Raw genomic sequence first — 17451 nt, 5'->3', positions numbered from 1 at the left:
GTCAAATATACAATAAAACAGCGTGGATAGTAATATTACAAATAATGATTAAAATAATTTAAACATAGAAAACGAATTATAAAGAAGAAACTGAAATAAATGACAATGTTTTTTTAAAGCTAAATACAGTTTCGAACAATGTTTCAAATTTTTGCTCAAAACAATCGTTCAAGATTTGAATTATTCAAGCAGCTTAAACCATTCAAAATGTAATGTTTCGAATTGAAATTTTAGACAATTTTCAGCTACTGTTCAAAGCTGTCTCCAACTCGAATCTATTCCTATATTTCCCTCTCTCTCTCTCCATCACTTTCTCTTCCTCTCTCTCTCTCTTCTCTTTTCCTATTGCTGTTACATCGTCGGCTCGGTCGTTACGCATCGACCTAATCCGCGATGGAGAATGATCGATAGCCCTACGCACGCATATATATATGTATATATGTATACGCAATCATTTCCAGCGAGCGTTATCCGTTTCAGGAATAGCGGCCGGCGAGAATCATCCTATATAATTATATCGCGACGGTGATCATTATATTATTATAACGTCACAGTGGATACAGTGTTACGTTAATAATAACGATCATTATTATTGCAGGGCCATTTCGAAATACGGCGCAGGATCGTTCTCGCTCGCACTTTCGTTCGCCTCCCTCGCCCTCGCGGTCGCGCTCGCGAATGCGCTGCAATGTCTGTTATGTCATTGTCGAGGGACCGGCAGATAACGCTGTTCATCTTGCTCGCGTATAAACCGAAGTAAGTGCGCGCGGGTGGCGGGTGGCGGCGCATTCGCCCCATCGTAAATCGCGAATGATTCCGCTAAATTTCCATCTCGTCGAATGCGAGGTAGGGGGATACTGCCGGGGACTACCGGGCGAACCAGTAGGGGTTGGCTCGTCGATGGTGCCGGTGGATGGATAATGGGCAGGGTGAATGATAATGCTGCGTGCACACCGCGCTTTCCCGCGGCACATTCCTCTACGGGGTGTTCGGTTTCGAACGAGGCGAGGACTTATTCGTCAATCGACACGGGAAATTGCACGAAATTGGAGCAGCTTGGATCTTTCCGAGACGAGGAGTATTGGAAAGTTGAAAAGCGAAGCGCCTCGAAGCTCGATTCGGAATTCATATGGATGATTGTAAAATAAGACAGGAAGATATTTGAAATGTAGATATATGATTAAAATTATTGCAGGTATGTTAGTATCTGCGATTTCCGTTAAAAACAATAGTTTTGGAATAAGCTTATATAAGCTTCAAGGATCCATAAATGACATGGAATAACACAATCGTGGATTGTAGAATTGAAGGAATTATCAGGAGCGCTAAGTAAAAATTACAGGCGGCGGTTACGCTATAATTAAATAATAATAGCAGCGTTTGAAGAACCAGCATATATACGCTTTCGCTACGTATACTTATCTCTCTACTAAAGAAATCACGCGAAGCGTATCGACGCCGCGCATTTTGATTCTAAGAAGGAAGACGATTTCGCGCAGAAACACGCCCGATCATAATGCGCCGTTTGCGCGCCTCCTTGCCCTTACGCCGCGTCGGTAATTTTGATAATTCTGGGTTTCGGATAAGGGCCCGCCTGGACTCCGGCTACCAGTCTTTACTCGCCCGATTTTATTATTCTTACCTCCGGGTCGTCCTGGGCGCATCGATGTATTATCGGCAGCGCGGTAGCCGATCTCATCGCTCTCTAATTCCCCAACGTCGATCTCATCGATACATCCCCCCAAAATTTGAATATTTAAATAAACAAATAGTAACAATAAACAAGTATATTCGATTAAAAATCGCACATTTAATAGAAATTGGTACTTATTTCATAAAACAATAATGAGAAATATACTATAATTTTCAAGACATCTAAAGGTAAGGCAAACAGCTCTTTTCCAAATGTAAAGCAATATTATTCTTTCTAGCAAAATCAAATTGCGATAAAAACGTCGAAGATTACGATTTTTGATAAAATATTTAAAGATGTAAAATTTCATATACAAAACTAGAATTTTACTCGAAAAGTGATTTTAGTTGCTATTTCTTACAAATTTATTGAGCCTACGTTGCCCAAATATAAGCTGATTTAAATAAATAATTATTCAGTTATTCAATTACATACATGATCCTAATACGATTACAATCAACTCAATTTGCGAGTAAGTGATTTTTTCTCCCCGTCATCTTTTCAAAAGACGCGCGACATAAACGCGGATATGAGGAAGTTAGCAGTCTCGTGCATTGTGCGGGAAGTCTGCCGAGTCGCGGAGCACGTAAGAAAATAAACTTTTTGCAGCCATCGGCAGGCGGCGGAACGTATAAAGGTAAAGATCTCGCAGCAGCGCTCGTCAACCAAGCCAGCCGCTGCCGCCGCCGTCGCCTTTAAACTTCCTCTCCACGGCAACTTTCGCCGCGTGCATCTTCAGGCGCGATAAGACGGCGGCGAGAGCATTATCCAGAATGGAGATTTCGTTCGTTTACGGCGAGGGCGGCCGATAAATCCCCGAGACATCTCCATCGCGGTCGTACGGACACGACACATGGAGCTTAGACGTAGGTATGGGGGTGCGCAAGAAGGGATAATAAACGAGGGAAGGCACGCGGTAAGGGGGATGGGAGATAGGGGAGGGAAAGCCGAGGAAAGGGAGCAACGAGGGGGGCAGAGGGAGGGGGAGGGTGGGATGGAGATCGAGCCGGGTGCACTTAGCCCGCCTTATGCACCGTACCGGTTCTAGCAATGGTCGAGTCGGTCACGAATACCTAATCAATAATTATTACCGCGAGAGTCTCTATTTTTGCGAAGAGAAAGAGAGCCGGGGCCCCCCCTCTCCTTCTCGCCTGCGTCTTCGCCCGTCCCCTACGCCGGGGAGAGGCCCGAGGACCCCTCTGTTCCCCTCCCTTAATCCCGACGCTCCTTCTCCATCGCTTTCTCTTTCTCTCTCCCTCCGTCTCTCTTCTTCCTCCGCTATCGTTCCCCGGTTTCCTCCCTCCCCAACCGGCCGTGCACCGTGCCACCATATTTGCATATTTATAAGGGAATGTAATCGCAGAGCTCGGTTTTCGCCGCTCGTCGCTCGCTGCCGTGGAAAGAATTCTCGCAAGATGGCGGAAAGATTCGTGGTAGACATGCGATCCGATTTCCTACTCCACCCCCCTTCTCTCTCTCTCTTTCTCTCCTCCACCTCCCTCCCGCTACCCTCTCCTCCGCGTAACGTATCATCAACCGCGGCCGATCTAGAAGAAACAATCGTCGGTTTGTTGCGAGATCCCGAATTGTGGAGATCCACAGAGGCGGATGAATAAGAATTAGGGATTTTAATGCGTATACCGAGCGACTCATTAAACCGGAACCCCGGAATGGCGATTCGCCGGGACAGTGAGAGAAGCGAGAGAGGATCACACGGTGCATTAATTTGTTAACAGACCGCCGATAAAGCATAACGCGACGTTACGTTACTCTCGTCATCCTAGCAACGGTTTATAGGCGAGTCGATTAATATGCCGTTATAACGCTAGAAGCGTGCATTTACTGATGCAGTCATTAAGTACATATATACATATGAATCGACCAAGTTCAACAAAGTGCATGATACTTTAAGTTTACACTCGCCGTCAAAATTTGCGTTACAATTAAAAAACAACAAATAACAGATAAACAGAACAACAGAAATGTAATGTAGATGAAATGTTAATAGCATACATATGACAGTCGTCATGAATTGTCTTTGTTTTAACTTGCTAAACTTCGATTAAATCAATAATTATATTTTATTTAGTTAAAAAAACAATAGAGCTGCGGTCTCAATAGAAGAAACATGATAGTTGATGCCTGAAATATTTCTTTTAACCAATAAACAATGTGTAAACATTTTTTTAATTCTTAAGTGTGGACGTAATCATGTTTAATTCTAAAATGACACAGTTGAAATTAGTCAAAATAATTAAATTAACAAATGGAACGGATTTAACTTTATCAAATTTACTTTCAAGAATTTTAAATTGATATCTAATTCGAATAAGATCAATTAATGAACGTGACGTAAATTTATGATACAAAGTTACAAAATTTCCCGTTGCAAATGCATCGCAAGCGCATTGCATTAATCAACGACCTGTAGCTTAAATACAAAGTACAGAGTAAAACTTGATTTGTACGTTAAGAGTTAAAGTAACCTTTATTAAGTCTCTACTATATGAAAATTCATGAATCCATATCTAGAGTATATATCTCCAGAGTATATATTTATGTAACAAAAAGTAAAACATGTTGTAATATTGATGTTTTTACGGGTATACTTAGAAAATATAAATTAAACCCTTCTACATTATAATTAATTATAATATATTATAATTAAAATTAATGGGGACAAACGCCGCCGGTGGGCTAAGAATTAATGCCGATGCGTCGGGAGAGAGGCCGGGGGCCTCAATTTATCGGACAAGATTACAATTTCGGTCGCACAGCGAGAGGAATGCGTAACGAGGGCGAGCGCGGACGCGCCTCGTGCCTTCGATATTAATTTATTAATACCCGCGCGGCCGAGGATCACGCTAATACGTTATATTATTCGATAATTCGGCGTTAGGGCGTAGATTGAAGTTCGGTTAATACGAATGCCGTCCGCGCTATATATCGGACGACGTGATTAAAACGTCGGTCGCGCACGGAGATTAGAACGAGTGCCCGAGTGCTTTGATCACGGACGTACCTTCGCTATCAAATTACTAACGCTAATTACTAATAGCCACGCTCATTATTATTGATTAATTTGTCTAAATCGCACCCTTCGCTCGATCGTCAAGTAAAACCGCGCCTACTAATAAGATACTGCAAATATTTCAGTCTAAAGACATTTTATTTTCTACTTGACTATTCGAAGTGTAAAAAATACAATAAGTTTGAATAATCAAAATTACTTTGTTACAATTACGGATGTACAGAAAAAAAAACTTTGGCATTTTAAGAAACAAAGCTATATTTTTTCCCGACTAAAAAACTGTGACGGTGATATTTTCGTTTGCGAGAATGATTGAAGATTAATCTAAACTAATTCACAAATACATCTACTTTAACCAGCACTGATAGCACAAATAATTCCACAGGCGGAAAGAAACGAATACCGTCTGAGAACAATCTGAATTGCAGCGAGAGCCGCGGGCGATTAGCGACCCCTTCAACATCGAGGGCTCGACAGTCGACGACAAGTCCCGACGCTTAACAAGAGTCACTCCGCTGACAGTACCGAATCCTCCGACGAGGATCCTTATTTACGTCAGCGTCGTTAGCGCATTCTTTTCCACTCGATATCAACTCGATAAACTTCCCCGTCCGTCAGTCAGTCAGTCGGTCGCTCGGTTGGTTGGTTGCTTGGACGAACTCATTCCTCCGCCGTGGTACTTTCCGTCTCCCTGCATGCGTGTGTAACGATCGATCGCGGGCATCGATCGATCGGGCCTCCTGTGTTCGCACCGTGCGGCGTGTAAACAAAGCGAAAAGAGAAACGAGGGGACGCGTCGCGTCTGTATATGTACGCTGGGTGCGATAATGGTGTCTGGTGCAGGTTACGGTGACATTAGAGGAGAAACTAGAAAATCGCGTGAAAACGTTTACACGAAGAATGCGAAAAACGATCTCGTTAAAGCGTGTGATCGTAGATTGTATACTCAATGCACATAATCTGGTTAGCGTAATATATTTTTGCTTATCTGAGAATTGTTTTCAAACTCCGATAATATCTAAATCCAACTCTATATATATTCTTTGAATCTTATTCGTTTAATTTAATTTATTATTAACTTCTTATTCTATCCACTGTGTTATTAATCGATTTTATCTATCGACTGTAATTACAGTAGTTGAAAGTTACTTTCAAGGGAAGATGAGAAAAATCAAGACGGAGTGTCTACATGTAAAGAATACTGAAAGTGGAGAAAGAAGGAGAAAGTGAAAGATAATAACGCATCGAAAAAAAATCAGAAGCGTGAAAGGGCATCCCTATCGTTGCGGCATATTATTGCGTTTTACATTAGCGCTACACACTTATCTGCCGCTCTATACGATTTTCCCCTATCCTCTCCTTCTCATCGCCATCTTTATCCGTTCACGTATGCATATCTCTAAACCAACTAAACCGCTGGGCCGATTTAGAGGCGAACCGGACCGATAAGTGGCCGCGATAAAGTGGCAGTTCTCCACTCTCATTCTCTCTCTCGCCATTCTTCGAGGCAACTCTGTTCGCCAATGGGACAGCGAATCTCGCTTGCGCCGGCTGCTACAACAGCTCTCGCGTATAAGCTACCGTACGAAAGCGGCGAGTCACGATCGGCTCGTTATCCGTCTCCCCGCCGCTGTAGCCGCCACCGATCCTCCCTCGATATATTGCGGATCATGAAATCACGAGAATCATCTACCACCGGAGAGAGCCTCCGCCTATCGTTCCCTTCCCGCTCCCGCCAACCCCTTGCAGCCGCCGCCGCGCCATTCGAGCCGATCATACTGCTTAGCGAGTGCATTCGGCATAATGCATAATTCTATGGCCCGCGGTCTGCGCCTCGACGCCGCTACATAGCTATCGGTTGCCGATCCTCCGCGATGATGCCGGTGATTCGCGATTCGCGAGCGGGGAGGAGGGAATGTCTTCTTGTTCGTGAGAGTACCTAGAAGAGCCGCCACTCTTCCTTCTCGTATTTATCGTACGGCCACGTACGAATTACCGATCAACGGAGTGCGCGATCCTCCTCCACAGGGGAAATCGTGAGAGAGATCGTTTCGAGCGTTCCGCGAGAAAAGTCCGGCCACGATCGACCGCTCGCAGTTTTGCGCGACCCCTCCCCCTCGTGTCACGCTCCCGCCTCTGAGATTTTTTTATGTCGATGCGCAGACGATGAGTTACATTTGCCGGGTTCGTTGCGGAATCGAGGAACCGAAGCGCTTTCTAACCAGGCGAAAAAAAGTTTTGCTTATATTCTCTAAGATATAAAAATAATTTGTGCATTACAAGCTATTAAATAATCACACCAATGTAATTGAGATCGAACAACAAATATTTAGAAAACATTTTGTAAAATGCTAAATCTATCTGTCACCTTCTTGCATATGCGATTGTATTGTTTTGAATGAGGCAATTAAATCAATACGAATCAATCAGTAGTAGTACAGTAAGTGAACAATGGAAAATTAAGCAGCTGGCCCCGAAACTTTCTGAATTCTATCAAATTAAGACTCACGAATCGTTCGGAGCGTATGTGTCGCGCGCGTGCCGCACGAAATTCACGGTTATCCTTCTAACAACGTGCCCAATCAAATTTCGGCAGATTCGAGAACGTCGTGCACGGAGCAGTAGGCACCCCGGGCAGCCAATTCGTACCTCCGGAAATGCGATTTCGATCGACGATTGCGCCCCGTCGCCGCCCTTCGTAATGTAACCTACAATTCACAGTAGGCACTGATTTTTGCTCAGTTGGGGGTTGGCTCTTAGAAAAGGGCTTGGCATTCAAAATGTCAACGAGCCCTAGACAAGTTCGAGAACAAGTGTCTCGCAAATTATACTTCGGAGATAAAAAACTTTTACTTTGTCCAAATTACCAATCAACAGACTGCATTATTTCATACGTTACAATTAAGTTAATATTAAGATAACAATAAGTAATGACGTTAACAATATTGCCGCGTATATGTGCTCAAAATTTGACAAAACATAATAAAAAAATTAAAATTTTCTTGTGCGTATTGTTATCTATATTAATATGAATATTTCGTCAATGAAAGGCAAACTTAAACTCTCCTCGTTAATGTTAATAAAACAATACTAACTTTTAACAAGCGTTTACAAATGTAAAAACTTTTAAAGAATAATTATGTAATTTTTTTTCTATTTTTTTGTATCTTTTTCTAAAATGGAACAAAAGCCAAGTGTCGTCAATAGCGAAAGTATGCAATCTCTAAAACAAACTGTATCCGTAGCATGGCAATAAATATTAGTTAACAAAGTGCCGAAGGGCGTTTCTGGCTTACGTCGAGCGGCGTAGCGTCGCTAGCACTAACATGAAGGGTGAAGCTCGACGGGTGGTGGCACCGAGGGTGGTCGCCAGGCCCCAGGGGTAGAGGGTGATTACTCGGTTAAGAGAGCGATTACAATATCTATCCCCGATCTAGTTGACCAATAGAAAATTTAGAAAAACACGCCCGTGGGGCGCTCGAGTGGCGCATCTGTCATACGAATCGCAAGTTTTCCATCCGAAAGAGGGCTCGAAATTGTGAACTCTTCATCCCCGTGGGTATAAATACAGGGATATAACGTTACTAAATGTTCGAGATGAATTCGATTCCACAATGAGAAAGTTGTCGCGGTTTCGCGGCTGGTCGGCTCGGCTGAGCTCGACTAGCTTGAAGAAATGCGTAATCGCTCGTAAACCGACATCGTGAACCTTCTCGACGGGGCAATCAAGCCGTAAGAATCGGATATATTATTTTGATAATCCGAGGGTTATTTATTTTTCGAGTACATTGCGCGCGTTCATGTCGTTTTCTATAACTGATTTTGTTGAAGTAATGGCCCAAGAAACGTGATACTTTTACAATATTCATTTATAATAAACTATTATTTAGCAGAATAATAATAAGAAATATATAAAATGTCCAGAAAGATTGATAAATTAAAATCAACCTTTCTGTTGCACCAAGATTTAATGCATCATAATTATAAAAATATTTATTAAAGATTTAAAAAATAATAGAATTCTCATGAATTGATCTTTAAACAAATGCAAGATAAATAACAGGACTTCTTTAATTAAAATAATATTTCTTTAATTAATTTAGAAAAGACTTCACTTTAGTAGCATTTAAGATAAATAATTTTGTAGAATAACAGATATTCCATATAAAAGGTTACATTAATAAAGTTATTCCAATTTTAAAGTAAATAATCATGAAATATTAAGAAAAATTTTGTGAAAGTTTTCTGTCACATTTCAATAGTCATAATATTATAGCATTATTGTATCTAAAAATTATCTGTGTGAAACTAGTGTATTATTTCATAGAAAGTTATAAACTACTGAGAATTCTGTGTGTTGTCATTTCTAATATTTTTGAAAATTTTATTAGTTTTAAAATCAACCGATGTATTATTCCAATATCCATTATTAGTAAAATTTTCTCTAAATATTTCAATACAATTTATTTATAGAATTTTCCACAAAATATACTAGGTTCATATACATTCGTCAAAGAAACTCGCTTGTAAGAACTTTGTAATAACATTTACTAGCAAAAATCACAAAATTACTGTGCATAAAAATTTTCAGAATTTAAAGAAACTAATAGCACCAGAATTATGCTGTACATACAGCTTTCGTATTTTAAACAAGGGACAAATATAAAAAAGTACAAGTCGTAAAAAGAACAAAACTAAATATTTAATACTCACTGTTTGCAGCTGCACGTGACGTCTATCGCAGCAGTCAATCGTCAGGTAAATCGAGATTTAACGCTGTCTAACCTCGTCAGCCGGCGACCGCAGTATGAATCCTCAATCCTCGGTCCAAATTCATATTCAAGTTGTTTTATATTTCATACACACTCGTGATCAAACGCGACGGCGATTATAAGAATGCAACCGCGATTTCGAAGTAAATTCTTCGCACGAGCATTCCCGCAATTCTTAATTCTCGAAAGTAAATATCAACACGGCACGACTCTTAATTTTCAAACGTAAACATCAATGCGGCACGAAGTATCGATATTTCGCGACGGTTTTCTACACGTATAATAGAAGTTTCCGCGGAAATTCTTATCGCGATAATTTCCGCAGTAAGGCCTATCGCGGATACCATACACGTCCGTTACCGAAAACTTGCTGAAATACGGAAAATAACACGCAATATAATAACGGCGTATTGCGGCTTGTGCGACTAAAAATCTAATATGTTGCTTTTGCAGGGTTGCAAACGTTACAGCGGCGAACGGTGAAACAAGACTGACCGTGCTTGAAGAATTATTGCCTATGTTTAGACTAATCTCGATTTAGAGGTTAGAATAAATTTGAGATGTTTTTACAATAAAATTTTACACAATTCCGTTCGTGATTCACTCATTCTCGAATACTGCGTATTTTTAAGCATATATATTCACAAATATCACGCATTCCGATTAAAGTTGCGCCGTAAATCTGCCGAAATGCGGAAGAAATATATGACGATCGACATCGTCGCGTATGAATTCACTTTATTACGTCCGTCGAACTCCGAAGGTCAAAGACGATTGATGAAAACAACTGATCGCGCTCAAAAAAACTTAGCCTATACTACACAGCTTAACCTATACTGAAGAGCTCACAAATTTCTATTTCTATTTCCGTAAATCCGAGTTTTCTCTATCTAATGAAATTTCATATGTTCGCATCCGCAATACGCTCCTTTTTGTATACTGCGTATCTCTAAGCATATACTCACAAATATCATATATTTCGATTAACGTTGTGCCGTAAATCCGCCGAAATGTGAAAGAAATATATGATGATCGACATCGTCGCGCGTAAACTCACTTTATTACATCCGTCGGATTCGGAAGGTCAAAGACGACTAACGAAAACAACTGATCGCGTCTAGAAAAACCTAACCTGCGACAAATCTCTATTTCTATGAATCCGAGATGTTTTCTATCTAACCAAATTTCGTGCATTCACGTTCGCACAACACGCTCATTTTCAAATACCACATATTCCAAAGCATATACTCAAATATCATGCATTCCGATTAACGTTGCGCTCTAAATTTGCCGAAACGCAGGAGAAATATATAATAATCGACATACTCGCGCACGAATCAACTCTGTTAGGCTCACAAAGTCACGAAGAAGACTGACGAAACAATCAACTATATTACCCGGAAATACTTAGCCAATATTGTGCGGCGTTGTCACTATTCCAGAATATCTTTCATCCGGCAAAATTTCGCCGGTTGTCGAAATTAGACAGCGATGATCTCGATTTTCCTTGTCGTGTTGATTACAACTGTGAACGATGAATGCTAAATATATTAATTTCATCATACTATCGATATCTTTTTTTTTTTAATTTTTTACAAATTATTACGCACAGCATTTTCGTAATGTCAGCAAATTAATATTACTATAAAGTTCTTGTTATAGCATAGAGAATACGTGTAAAGCTGATGCATAATTTCGTGAAAATTTTTAATAGTTTTCGAAGTTATCACATAATTTAATGTACAATGACGTTATACATAAGACGCCTCTCCTTGCTTCCTCGGCGATCTCTCTACGTCAATAAAAAGCGGGTCCACGCTTTTTATGTAAATCAAATAATAATCGTCTTCGCGCATGAAAAGCTAGAAGTGTGCTAACGCCTATGTTATGCAAAGGACGGGAGTTCCTATTACTATTTACATACAATCGAATCTATCGCGCATATATTTACATACTGCGTAAATGGGCCGTCTCTCAGCAAGACTAATGAATATATTATAAAAAAATACTGTCAGTAAACACTAGCTCCCTACATTTCTTTCAATCGCTCATGTGAAATTATCTTTTCCGAAAGACAATTCACTTGATCTTTGATCTCCCGCAAATCGTTCTGATTTCCCCGCAAGATTACTCGCCTGTGTAATGTAATTTCACAATCTACGATTATCGACAAGCTATTCTGATAATCATTTCTAACATAATTTACATATTGTCATCACATTTAAACGTAATACTTTATATGTCTACAATATCTACATACACTAATCATTCAATTCACTAAACTAATCATTAGATATATATTTATGTTCTAATATATTTACTGAGTACTAAGAGTTGTATATCGTTAATAACTTTCCAGGAAAATAATAGTTAATGATCTTTTTTCACTATTTAAGAACGCTTGAATTCTCGATAAAAACCATCTTATATGTGTAATATAATGATTAAAAAATGCTTTGTTGCTAAATTTTATTTCCGAGGTAATACTTTTACATGTATGTGAACGAGGGAAGGAGAACGCGTTTATGACATTATAGATATACGATATTATTGCAATTATAATTCTGCAATAGCGGTATAATATTACAATATGAATGTGCGCCACGGAATAAGAATGGCCATATAATAGTAACATACAGATAATAACAATTATTCAAGAATGCTAATTAAAATTATTGAAATTTATTGAAATTATAGCGTTTTGCCATATGACGTAAGAAACGCTCGTGTACCACAAAACACTCGTATTAGCTTGCGACATTACTTAAAATTACCAGGTTGCTTTCCTGATAGATTGCGGCAATTATACGGAGTGTCCCAGGTTTGCTGTCTGCCCCTTTAATAATAGATTCGTCGAACTTGCAGCCGATTTTTTTTCTTGCAGCGAGTTTCAAATTTAAGAAGACAACAAATGAATCGTTATTAAATATTTGATTTAATTCAAATTTTAACTTAAATATTTTTTCAAAATAAAATTATTTATTTTCCTCATTATTTAATCACAATCCTGAAGCCTAAATTATTAATATAAAATACTACTCAACGCGTGTAATTTGTCGTCTTCTTAAATTTGAAGAGAGAAGAACATAAATGTATATATCTATTTTAGTGAATTGAATGTATTGGGCGATCACAACTGCCCATAAAAAGAAAATACATCGTCATTAACCTCGATTTATTCTTCAGATCTATGAATATGTCTTTCGATCGATGAGAATCAACAAGCGGAAATGTCGAGCAGTCGATGGCTATTCGGTGGATTTGTTTTCGATTAGCTTTTCCGCACGAGGCATCGCTGACGGCACGAGCGAGAGGAGATGCAAGAGGAAAGAAGAGGAGCGACGAGGCGACAGTAGAGAGGAGGGGTTGGCATAAATATTAATATAATAGCACTGATTGCGCTAGATCGCGGGGGTGCGCGAGCGTACGACACGTTGCAAATAACACGCGGTGAGGAGAGGCGGCGGGAGGGAACGCGGGAAGAGGAGCGAAGAGAGAAGAGAGCGGGTTGGTTATGTCGGTAGCATAGTGACATATCCGAGAGCAACAACGTGATGACGCGAGAGCAGAGGGGTGGCAAAAGGGGTGGCGGGTTGGCGAGAGAGAGAGAGAGAGAGAGAGAGAGGGGGGGGAGGGAGAGAGAGAGAGAGAGAAGAGGCGCGATGAACAGCGGGAAACGAAAGGAAAAGAGAGGGAGAGAGGACGTGAGAAACCAAGAGGGAGATAAATAGATAGATAGCTGGATAGAAAGAGAGGGGGGAATGCAGAGAGAGAAGGAGGGAAGGCGGGAGAGAAAGAGAGGGAAAACTGTTCCACGTCGGGCGTCGGGGGCTTTTCCGGGGGCGGGGGTGGCACCACGGGCATTAAATATACACGCTGATTTGTCGTCCGCGGATTGTCACCTCTGATAGCTTTCATTTTGTTGTATATCGGTGCTCGCGAGCGCGCGGGCGCCCACGCTCTCGCGCCCCGCCGCGCTTTTCGACGTAATTCGGCCCGCTTGATTGACTTTTGAGCTGGCCTTTATGGCGATATCCGCCGACCCCCTCGTGCACCCGCTACTCTTCTCCTCCTCCCCCTCCCTCCCCCCTAGAACGAGGACGACGATTTATCGGGCACCGCGCTCGTTCGCGTTCCGCCCCGCTTTTCGAACTGGATCCGAGTTTGTTGTCCGGGTGCCCCTTCGTCAACCAACGAATCCGGCGCCCAGGGCGCGACGTTTTCGGCAACGACACCACGGGGCAAACTGTATATATGAGCAAGCGTGTCAAAATGATCGCGCGACCGGCGATGATATTCCCTGGCTTTTTCGGTAAATTTATACTCCACCTACTCTAACGTCAATCAGTGCAAATCCGGATTATCCGGAAAATACAATTAGCGGTCGAATAATGACGATGTAAACTATTGCATTCGAGAGAAATTTCAGCGATTTCCTCCAAAGTTTTTTTCGCGGACGAGATTGCTGTGAATTTTATAGCTTTAGTTGCTACATCGAGTAAATCAGAACCATCGATCTTGATTTTAGCCAACAAACTCTTTTGATCGCAAATTTTTGCTACAAATTTACAATCAATTTTTCGTCGAAAGTGTACGCGAGTGTTTCCCTCCTCCGAACTGCCTGATTATTCTCCTAATGGGAATTCCTTCGATGGTATGCACGTACAATGATACGGCCACTTCCGAGATACGCAAATCGATGTAAACATGACGCCGTTCGATGCAAATTATTACAATGAGTACAAACGAGTATTCACTGCCATTTGCAATTCATTTACGTGCGACCGCATTTCGTTCCTTTTCTTTTCTTCGCTTTTTTCCTCCTTTCTTTTTTTTTCATTTCATTTCACGAACGGTAAACTCGTTCCGGATTAAATCGCACGGTTCTTATCGGCCTCGCGCGAGCCTCTATTCGTTTCCTTAGTTATCCTTATCGCGGCCTGTTTCCACGAGTCGCGCCGCGGTATATTTTATCAACAGTGCCGGTACTCACAATGATTTTGAATAATACGCGACGGCCCTCCCCGCATTTGTTGAATGTCTCAAGAATTCCGCTCGTATTGTCCGCTGCCGGAAACATCACGAGCTGTTTTCCCGCGTTTCTCTTCGTGCGAGCAATGAGTCACGCCGTCCGTGGAAATAAATACTCTTAATTCCGCAGAAATATTAAAGCTTTTCAATGTTTTATACGAGCAAGGTAAATTCGATCGCGTTTTTCACCGGCAAGAATATAATGATTTATCAACTCTACAATTAAGTCATCAGTCAGCCGACAATGGTTTTCAAAATTTCATTCCTATTAGAATCCTCTAATTTATACAAGGTGTCTCAAGCTCTTCGCGTTGCCACGATTAATTTTTCCCTGAGAAAAGATCAATTCTCAATTCATAAAAGCGTAGAGACACCCTGTATATATTTAACGTCATACGTGAAGTTGATTCCCTTATATTTTCACGAATAAAAAAATCATCGTTCCTAATTAAATCGTTTGTCAGCCGATTATAATTTTGGAAACTCCACTTTTGTTAGTTTTCTGATAGATATGATTATTATATACATTTTATCGTGACACGTGAATTTCTTCGCGCTCTTACGAGAATAAGAAAATCATCGCTTCTAATGAAATTAACCCTTAAATCCATCGATCGACTATAATTTTGGAAACTTTGCTTTCATCAGAATTGCCTAATAGATATGACTATTATATATATTTCAGCGTGACACGTCAGTTCGTCCATGCTTTTACGTGAATAAGAAAATCGTCGCGTCTAATTAAATCGTCCATGAATCGACTATAATTTTGTGATCTATCATCGGCACTTTTTCTAATAGATGTAGCATTGTATTATTTATATATAACATCGTTTCCGAGCGACATAAAGAGACATCATTTTATAATTATCTTTCCATATGTGGAGTGGCAGTTGCAAGAGTAAAAATTGTTATAATTGGCAAAAACTGGCCAGATGGATAAGATGAACGACTGATGAATAATGCGACTGGACGCTGATGAATAACGCGAGGGACCCAACATGACGGCATTACAGCAAATCTACCCTTTCTTTCGTCTTCACGCATTTTAGCCGAGACTGCGGCATTAACCCTGTCCGCCACAATGGTCGCTATATAACCGCTACATCGCACAAGTAACAAAGTGCCTTCTTTCCAGTGAATATAAACGATAGTGAAGCAATTTTTCAAGCCAGCAGATGAAAATGTTTATTTAATTGTTAGCTGTTTGCTAACCCTATCCCGTTATAAAATAAATTTATTTTAAATAGAAATTCTTTCAGCTTTTAATGGAACTTTTTCTAGATTTTCACTGTCATCAATTTGTAGGAAGAATGAAGATTTGGACAACGGCGTAAAATTTAATTTCGCAGATTGCATGTGTCGGGAGATTTATACTTGTAAGGTTTGAATGGCAGCGAGACTCTTATCGCAGTGTGTTGCGTCTATGCGAATTACGCGGCGAGTCGCTTTACATTACGCGACGAAGAAGTAGGCGGCACGCGAGCACCGCCATCGCGCGATAAGCGATTTATTGTTTTGTCATTCTATGCTCCAGATAACTTGGAATGCGAACTTCATTACTTCTGCTCTCGCGCTATTGTCACGCGCATGCACACTGCATCGATACGATATACAAATCGCTATGACCCCTCCGGCGATCCGTGCTAGTAACTCGCGATAAAGCGTTCGCCACTAATCGTCTATCTAGTCGGCGATATGCATCGCAAGCTCGATGTTAATCGATTGTTTCAAATTGCATAATAGCGAATAATCTCAAGACAATTTCAAATTAAGTACATTATTCTTTGTCTATTAGAAATTCCATAAAAAAATTAATTTTGCATAATGCAAAGATTTTCTGACATGTGAGAAAGAATGATATTATTTGGCACAAAATAAAAAAAAATATATCATATCAAACCAAAGAGAAATTTACATTACTTATATAAATTTAAAGTACAAATTATCCCTGTCGTTGATCTCATGCTATTTTTAGATGCTTCTTAATGATCAGCGGAAAGGAGCGAATTCGAGAATTCGAGCGGAAGTAAGACGGAGACAAGTTTTTAATTTAGAACACATTTCTCGCTCCCTGTGACACCCTATTCAGTGCTTTCTGATAACCCTATTACGGAGGCTAACTCGCGTAAAACAGATAGGCCAGAGAGTGGCACGAGCAACGACGAGCATCGGCGACAATCGACGGAAGCGGGCACAAAGGGGGACGACGATGCCGTCTCACCCCGCTGGCTCGCCTTCTCGCGCTGGTCTTACGCTCGCCCAACGGCCCGATAGCGCGATAGCGTTTGTCGGCGCGTTGCCGGTTATTGGAAATAGCCCGGTCGGTCGATCTACCCCGCCGTGAAATACACACAAGTCTAGCGCGCGAGCCTACGTCATACCTTGGCATGTGTACATTATTCATGGCCATCGGTGAAAAGGGCGCCAGCCGTATTACGTATGCCGCGGGTTATTATGCCCTCTAAATGTTTAATGTGTTTGCCTTCCTTCGCCGGCCACGGACGTGGCTTTATGTTTTAGTAAGTAAATTACTGTTTTTTTTTTATTAGTCCTCCACCGTTTATGTTGGTTCAATCGATTCATAGCTCTCTCGCGCGCACTCTTTCTCTCTCTCTTCTTTTCTTCCTCTCCCGCCCCCTCCCCCCTTTTTCGCGCTCTTTCTCTTCTTTCACCCCGGCACTCATCTGTGTGTGTGTATTCTCGCTGCGTCTGTATGGTTCTCTCTCTCTCTCTCTCTCCCTCTCTTTCGGCCGACGTGAATTTTTGTACCGCCGCTCGGCGAATATTTAATCGTCCTGTCTTATTCATTTTTAGTGCGTCGTACGCGCCCCCGTTTCTCTCCTCGCCCCCGAAATAAGAGCGGTCGCGTACAATGGCGCAATGAATTTCAAAGTTCGGCCCTCCTTTCACGGGGCCCCGGC

The 17451-nt window shown here is 41.1% G+C and overlaps 1 protein-coding gene across 3 annotated transcripts in view; it reads right to left on the bottom strand.

The window, feature by feature from the left end:
• The window catches only part of LOC105672861 (protein bric-a-brac 1-like), a 340962-nt gene that overhangs the window by 320431 nt on the left and 3080 nt on the right, over positions 1–17451 (bottom strand). Inside the window, exon 1 of one of the 3 annotated variants that reach the window (XM_012368051.2) lies at positions 9438–9456. The exons of the other annotated variants lie outside the window; for them this stretch is intronic. The gene's annotated coding sequence lies outside the window, so the exon portion shown is untranslated. Of the gene's footprint in view, positions 1–9437; positions 9457–17451 lie in introns of those variants that run through there. 3 annotated transcript variants of the gene reach the window in all.

Source organism: Linepithema humile, chromosome 1 (genome assembly GCF_040581485.1).
Source record: "Linepithema humile isolate Giens D197 chromosome 1, Lhum_UNIL_v1.0, whole genome shotgun sequence".
Lineage (NCBI taxonomy): Eukaryota > Metazoa > Arthropoda > Insecta > Hymenoptera > Formicidae > Linepithema > Linepithema humile.
This window is presented reverse-complemented; position numbering and strand designations above follow the sequence as displayed.